This window comes from Primulina huaijiensis, chromosome 9 (genome assembly GCF_012295235.1).
Source record: "Primulina huaijiensis isolate GDHJ02 chromosome 9, ASM1229523v2, whole genome shotgun sequence".
Lineage (NCBI taxonomy): Eukaryota > Viridiplantae > Streptophyta > Magnoliopsida > Lamiales > Gesneriaceae > Primulina > Primulina huaijiensis.
In genome coordinates, this window is record NC_133314.1 from 8,759,461 (window position 1) to 8,767,568 (window position 8,108).

Consider the following 8,108-nt stretch of genomic DNA (forward strand, 5'->3'; position numbering starts at 1 on the left):
ACATTTCTGAGTCCATTCAAATTGTGTATCTTTTGTTAAAAGATTCGAAATTGGTTTAGATATTATGCTGAAATTTTTTATAAACCTTCTATAAAAACCTGCATGACCCAAGAATGATCGAACTTCTTTGACCGTTTTTGGTGATGTTAAATTAGCAATAACATCAACTTTGGCTTTATCAACTTCAATTCCTTTTTCAGATATCACATAACCTAACACAATCCCAGATTTAACCATATAATGACATTTTTCTCAATTTAAAACAAGATTTTTTTCTTCACATCGTTTTGATACTTCTTCTAGGTTTTTATGACAATTTTCAAATGAGTTTCCAAAAACAGTTATATCATCCATAAAAACTTCTACAAATTCTTCAATCATATCTGTAAGGTCCAAAATTAAGACGACGTAATCCAACGATATGCAAATCTAGGAATTCTGAAAAAAAAAAGGTTAATTAAAGTATTTTAATTGCTTAATTGATTATGTGATATGCATAATTATATGTTAAATAGGATTTATTGTCATTATGCATAAAATTTTATTTTGAGAATTATTCGAATTGCGATCGAAGAACGGAGACCGAGGGCTGAAAAACGTAAAATGTTTTATTAAATAATTATTTTTAATTATTTAAAAATATGATTGTGGGTTTTTCTTATTTTTGAAAATAAGGGGTTTGTAGGTGATTTTATACGCCGGAACGTAAATTTTATCGGTGTTGGTTTTTCAACAAAATACGAACTTTTTAGCAACCCGACTATTAAATTCACAAAATTATTTTAACCAAAACTATTTTAATACTTTAATTAAATCCTAATTAAGCATTTAATGGGCCTAAATTATGAGCTTAATAGGCCTAAGTTTAACTAAAGATTTTATTATTATATATTAAGCTAATCATCCCAAACCCTACGTATTCTACACACAACTACTTTCTGAATTTGACACCATATCACACGGCTCACAACACAACAAATTAGAAGAAAATTTTCGGTAAAGCTAAAGGGAATTCAAGCCAAGGTTCTTGTCCGTTCTTCGCAAATCGTCAACGGTTTTTCGTGCGTTAAATACGCAAAGGCACGCCATATTCTCCTTTTACTCATCATCACACCATATTATGTAATTGTTTATGAATTTGCATGAAAACAAGTCACACAATCGTTTACTGTTGTAACCATGAATATGCATGTTCTAAACTTGTGTTATTTGGCTCCAAAAATATGTTTCTATGTGTTAAGGGGCTGCCATGAATTAGGATATGCCAAAACATGATAAAATATGACTAAAACGTGACAAATTGATTGAGAAAACTAAACTGGAACAACCGGGAAAGAAAAAGAAAAATAAAGGGCCGAGAGTTGAAGGTTTGGGTGCATGTATGTGTCTTGTGCATGGGGCTTAGGGGCTCGACCCAGTCAGTGTGTTGGGTCCTAAGGATTGTGGGTCAGGGTCAGGAAGGGTCCTAGCCATCGCGCAGCCAGGGAGGAGTCCCATGGAAAAGGGACTCCTCGCACGATCGGTGATGATGATAGCAGCCAAGGAGGCTCGCTGCTGAGGCTAGGTGGCTCAAGGTAGGGACATCAGGGCCCAAGGGTCATGGGCAGGGGTCGAACTGGGGGCTGGGGCGGCTGGGTCGCTGCTGGATCTAATAAAAAGTAGGAACCGTGAGGAGAAGCAAGTCACGCAGCTGGTTTTCTTCGATTCAGGTGCGTCGGGCTTGGGGTTTCAGGGGCTGGGCTGGTCTGGGCTGGGTTTGGGCGTGGTCCAGGGATGGTGAGGGTTGTGTGGGCTCGGTGGTGGCTCAGCTGGTCGAGTCCTAGGCTAACTAGGAGTCCTAGAGCAACTATGAAACTCACGCACACACAGCACATGCAATGGGGTCAGTTTCAAGGAGAGTTTTGAGCGGGCCAGGGCTGGTTTTATGGGCTGGGCTTGGTCAAGAGAGTTCCTAGGTGGGTTGGCTAGGTTTTGGCTCAAGGTGGCTCGGGCGTGGCTCGAGTAAATAGGGAGATGGCTTGGGTGGTTCGATAATGGGTCAATATTTCGAATTTATTAACAAAAATTGAATCCATGGGTCCACGGTGGTGGCTCATGACTTGGAAGGGTAGAATAAAATTTAAAAATGTTATGTTAAAGAGTTGGGATCAAAATAACGAGTTTTGGAATTTTCCGGGATTTTATCGCCACACGAAACGCTAATTAACGAATTAATTGAAACACATAGTTTTAAGATTTATAAAATTATGAAAAATTATATTTAAGCTTAAGTAATTATTAAAAGTATAAGTTTTAAATTTGAGAATTTTATATTAAGTTTTTGTTTAATTCAGGATTAAAACGCGTTAATAAGTTATATTTAAAGATTAAATTAAAAGTCCTCGATTTAAGCTAAATAAAATATGAGAAAATTCATGTAAGCTTAAATAATTATTTGGGACATGTTAGAGTAAATGGAATTAAAAAAAAAAGTCAAAAACGTGAAATTTTACGTCTAGGGGTAAAACGGTCTTTTTACACCTAGAAATTAGTAAACGTCATGGCAGTGTCCTGAATGTTGTTTTACATGCTAATATGATTATTTCAAATGTTCATGCATTTTCATGACATGGATTTTAAATGGTTACGATTTATTATGTCAGAATGTTATTTTAAAGGGTTATGATTTAATATGTTAAAATGTTTATTTTAAATATTTATGATTTAAATGCATATTTTAAATGTTCATGATTAAATTATGATTTTTAAATTTCTATGGGATTTTTATGATTTAAGGAAAACATTTAAAAGACATGTTGCATGCTTGGTTTCAAAAACAAAATTATATGCATGATTGTTACAAAGTGATGAGAATGTAAACGTTGAAGGATGTGAAGGTATTGTGACTAAATATGTTGGAAATATCGTGAGGGTTATGGTCCCAGTTGGAGCCCGACGATCGTGTTTCCTTTGATACGAATACGAATACGAATACGTGATATGAATACGAATACGTGATACGAATACGAATATGTTAATACGTTGGCCAAGGCCCAGTTGACGGGTGAGGGTGTCGCTGGTGTCCCCGCCGCCCAGTACTGTGGTTACATGTAGATGGATCCATCGCCCAATACGATTAAGAATACGCGTCACAATCTCGATCTGAATTCAACAAACATGAACATGAACATGAATATGGATATGGATATGAATATGAATATGTTGATATGATTATGTTATGAAAATGGTTAAGTTTAAAGTTTATGCATTATTATGAAAATGATATTTTAAGTACAAGTATTTTTTACTGTTGTATGTGATCTGTATTACGTATTACTTGTTATCAAGGATATGACGTGTTGACTCTTTAGACTCACTAGGTGTGTATGATGCAGGTGATGATTATAATTATGATTTTGGAGGACTTGATGGGTGACCTTGCTGGACTGTCGGTGCACATAACCCGAGGACCAGCGCTTCTATTTTCCGCATTTAAGTTTATGATTTTAAGTTAAAGATTTTTACGACATTTTATTTATGCTTGTTGAGAGATTTTTGAGAAGTTTAGTATGGGCTACACTTTTCAAATAATGTTTTTAGGTTGGTAAAACGTTTGACGATTTTATGTTTTAAAATATTTTCCTTTGGATTTTTAAATGGTAGTTGGATGTTTATTTTTAAAATAGTGACAAGATATTTTAAAGTATTTATATATATGTATATTTTTAATTATGAGGGTTTAAAAAAAAAAATTCTAGCACGTTTTAAGAAAAAGAATAGCAGACGTTTCAGTTGGTATCAGAGCAAAGGTCCTGTAAAGGGTTGTGCCACCATCAGCGCCGGAAAGATCAGCCGTCAAGCCTCGAATTGTAAGTTTTACATGCTTTATATGATTTGATACGATGTTACCTGCATGATGACAAGAATAATATGTTTACACTACATGTTTACTATCTTTTTGGGTATATATGCTTTGCATGCTTAAATTTCTAAAATGAATTAGGATATGTCACATGATTAGAAAAATTAGATTTAAATGCATGTTGGTTACGTTAGAATTCGGAAAACATTCAGATAAAATGCCTCCTAGACGTGCCCCTAGTAATGAGAACCGAGCAGAGAACAATGTGAACAGTCAAGGGAATGAACCCCCCCACCACCTCCTCCGGGGGATGCTGCTACTCGAGCACTAGAAGGAATGGCTCGTCTATTCGAGCAGCAGATACAGCAGCAGCAGTTACAGCAGCAGCAGTTGCAGCAGCAGTTGCAACAGATGCAGCAGGCACCTAGGCCACAGCATGACATATATGATCAGTTCCAGAGGCTAGGGCCGAAGGAATTTACTGGCACTACCAACCTTTTTATTGCTGAGGGTTGGATTCGGCCACTCGAGGTACACTTTCGCTATCTGGACATGGGAGATGCTGACCGTGTAAGGTGTACCATTTATCTACTTAGAAATGACGATTCCTTGTGGTGGGAAGGAGCCGAGCACGGTGTTGACCTTGCTACTCTTACTTGGGCTCAATCCAAGACGATATTCTACGAGAAGTATTTTACTGCTGGTACTAGAGGACGACTGAAGAGAGAGTTTATGAGCCTCCGTCAGGGAGACTCGTCTGTTGCTGAGTTTGTGAAGAAATTTGATAGGGGTTGTCACTTTGTATCCCTTATTGCCAGGGATGCTGAAGAAAAACTTAGACATTTCATGGATGGATTACGACCCACCATACGGAATAATGTTATGATGATGTGTCCTTTAGATTATGCTACTTCAGTCACCTATGCATATCAGGCTGAGAAATCTTTGAAGGACATCGAGTTTGAATTACACCATAAGAGGCAACAACATCAAAATAATAATCACCCTAACAAGAAGTCTTATACGGGTCCTCCTAGACCTCAAGGGCCCCAACATCCCCAAGGTCAAAACCAGCAGCCAGGACCACCAAAGCCACCACCTGCAGCACCAAAGCCTACAGAAGGACAACCATGCAAGAAGCGCAATCGACTACACTATGGACCGTGTGTGTGGGGTACTACTAAGTGCTTCATATGCAAGGAAGAAGGGCAGAAAGCCGTGGATTGCCCAAAGAAGAGTGCACCTACTATGGGACGAGCATATGCTGTGAATGCTAGAGAAGCTGAAAAAGTNGGGTCATGGGCAAGGGTCGGACTGGGGGCTGGGGCGGCTGGGTCGCTGCTGGATCGAAGAAAAAGTAGGAACTGTGAGGAGAAGCAAGTCACGCACGCAGCTGGTTTTCTTTCATTCAGGTGCGTCGGGCTTGGGGTTTCAGGGGCTGGGCTGGTCTGGGCTGGTTCTGGGCGTGGTCCAGGGATGGTGAGAGTCGTGTGGGCTCGGTGGTGGCTCAGCTAGTAGAGTCCTAGGCTAACTAGGAGTCCTAGAGCAACTATGAAACTCACGCACACACAGCACATACAATGGGGTCAGTTTCCAGGAGGGTTTTGAGCGGGCCAGGGCTGGGTTTACAGACTGGTCTTGGTCAGGTGGGTTCCTAGGTGGGTTGGCTAGGTTTTGGCTCAAGGTGGCTCAGGCGTGGCTCGAGTAAATAGGGAGATGACTCGGGTGGTTCGATAATGGGTCAATATTTCGAATTTAATAACAAAAATTGAATCCATGGGTCCACGGTGGTTTCTCATGACTTGGAAGGGTAGAATAAATCTTGAAAATGTTATGTTAAAAATTTGGGATCAAAATAACGAGTTTTGGAATTTTCCGGGATTTTATCGCCACACGAAACGCTAATTAACGAATTAATTGAAACACATAATTTTAAGCTTTTTAAAATTATGAAAAATTATATTTAAGCTTAAATAATTTTTTAAAGTCTAATTTTTAAATTTGGGAATTTTATATTAAGTTTTGGTTTAATTCAGGATTAAAACGCGTTAATACGTTATATTTAAAGATTAAATTAAAAGTCCTCGATTTAAGATAAATAAAAATATGAGAAAATTCATGTAAGCTTAAATAATTATTTGGGACATGTTAGAGTAAATGGAATTAAGAAAAGTCAGAAACGTGAAATTTTACGTCTAGGGGTAAAACGGTCTTTTTACACCTAGGAATTAGTAAACGTCATGACAGTGTCCTGAATGTTGTTTTACATGATAATATGATTATTTCAAATGTTCATGCATTTTCATGACATGGATTTTAAATGGTTACGATTTATTATGTCAGAATGTTATTTTAAAGGGTTATGATTTAATATGTTAAAATGTTTATTTTAAATATTTATGATTTAAATGCATATTTTAAATGTTCATGATTAAATTATGATTTTTAAATTTCTATTGGATTTTTATGATTTAAGGAAAACATTTAAAAGACATGTTGCATGCTTGGTTTCAAAAACAAAATTATATGCATGATTTTTACATAGCGATGAGAATGTAAACGTTGAAGGATGTGAAGGGATTGTGACTAAATATGTTGGAAATATCGTGAGGGTTATGGTCCCAGTGAGAGCCCGACGATCGTGTTTCCTTTGATACGAATACGAATATGAATACGTGATATGAATACGAATACGTGATAGGAATACGAATATGTTAATACGTTGGCCAAGGCCTAGTTGACGGGTGAGAGTGTCGCTGGTGTCCCCGCCGTCCAGTACTGTGGTTACATGTAGATGGATCCATCGCCAATACGATTAAGAATACGAGTCACAATCTCGATCTGAATTCAACAAACATGAACATAAACATGAATATGGATATGGATATGAATATGAATATGTTGATATGATTAGGTTATGAAAATATTTAAGTTTAAAGTTTATGCATTATTATGAAAATGATATTTTAAGTACAAGTATTTTTCATTGTTGTATATGATCTGTATTACGTATTACTTGTTATCAAGGATATGATGTGTTGACTCTTTAGACTCACTAGGTGTGTATGATGCAGGTGATGTTAATAATTATGATTTTGGAGGACTTGAAGGGTGACCTTGCTGGACTGTCGGAACACATAACCCTAGGACCATCGCTTCTATTTTTCGCATTTAAGTTTATGATTTTAAGTTAAAGATTTTTACGACATTTTATTTATGCTTGTTGAGAGATTTTTGAGAAGTTTAGTATGAGCTACACTTTTCAAATAATGTTTTTAGTTGGTAAAACATTTGACGATTTTATGTTTTAAAATATTTTCCTTTGGATTTTTAAATGGTAGTTGGATGTTTATTTTTAAAATAGTGACAAGATATTTTAAAGTATTTATATATATGTATATTTTTAATTATGAGGGTTTAAAAAAAAAATTCTAGCACGTTTTAAGAAAAAGAATAGCAGACGTTTCAATATCATTGAAAATACTTAACATGCTTCTTTGAAAAGTAGCCGGAGCATTACATAAACTAAATGACATTCTTTTAAATGCAAAAGTTTCGAAAGGGCAAGTAAAAGTAGTTTTTCTTGATCTTCTAATGATATAGGTATTTGATAATACCCCGAATACCCATCAAGAAAACAGTAATAAGAATTTCCTGCTACTTTTTCTAGAATTTGATCTAAAAATGGTAGTGGAAAATGATCTTTTCTAGTTGCATCATTTAATTTTCTATAATCAATACACATACGCCAACTAGATGGAATCCTAGCTTTTAATAACTCTCCTTTTTCATTTTTTATAACAGTGATGCCTGACTTTTTAGGTACTATTTGTGTTGGACTTACCCATTTACTATCTGAGATTGGATAGATAATTCCAGCGTCTAATAGTTTTAATACTTCATCCTTAACAACTTCCTACATATCTGGATTTAACCTTCTTTGTGGTTGTTAATATGTTTTAGCATTTTCTTCCAAATGAATTTTATGTGTGCAAATTAAAGGATTTATACCTTTTATATCTTTCAAAGTCCATCCAATTGCATTTTTATATTTTTTAAGTAATTTAATTAAATCTTCTTCTTGATTTGGTAGAAGAGTGGAAGAAATTACAACAGGAAATGTTTTATTTTCACCAAGAAATACATATTTCAATTCGAATGGTAAAACTTTTAATTAAAGTTTTGTATTATCATCTTCTTTAAAATTATTTTCAGACTCAAAACTTTCTATTGAAAAAACTTCAGATTGTTGATTTAAGTTTTCTTC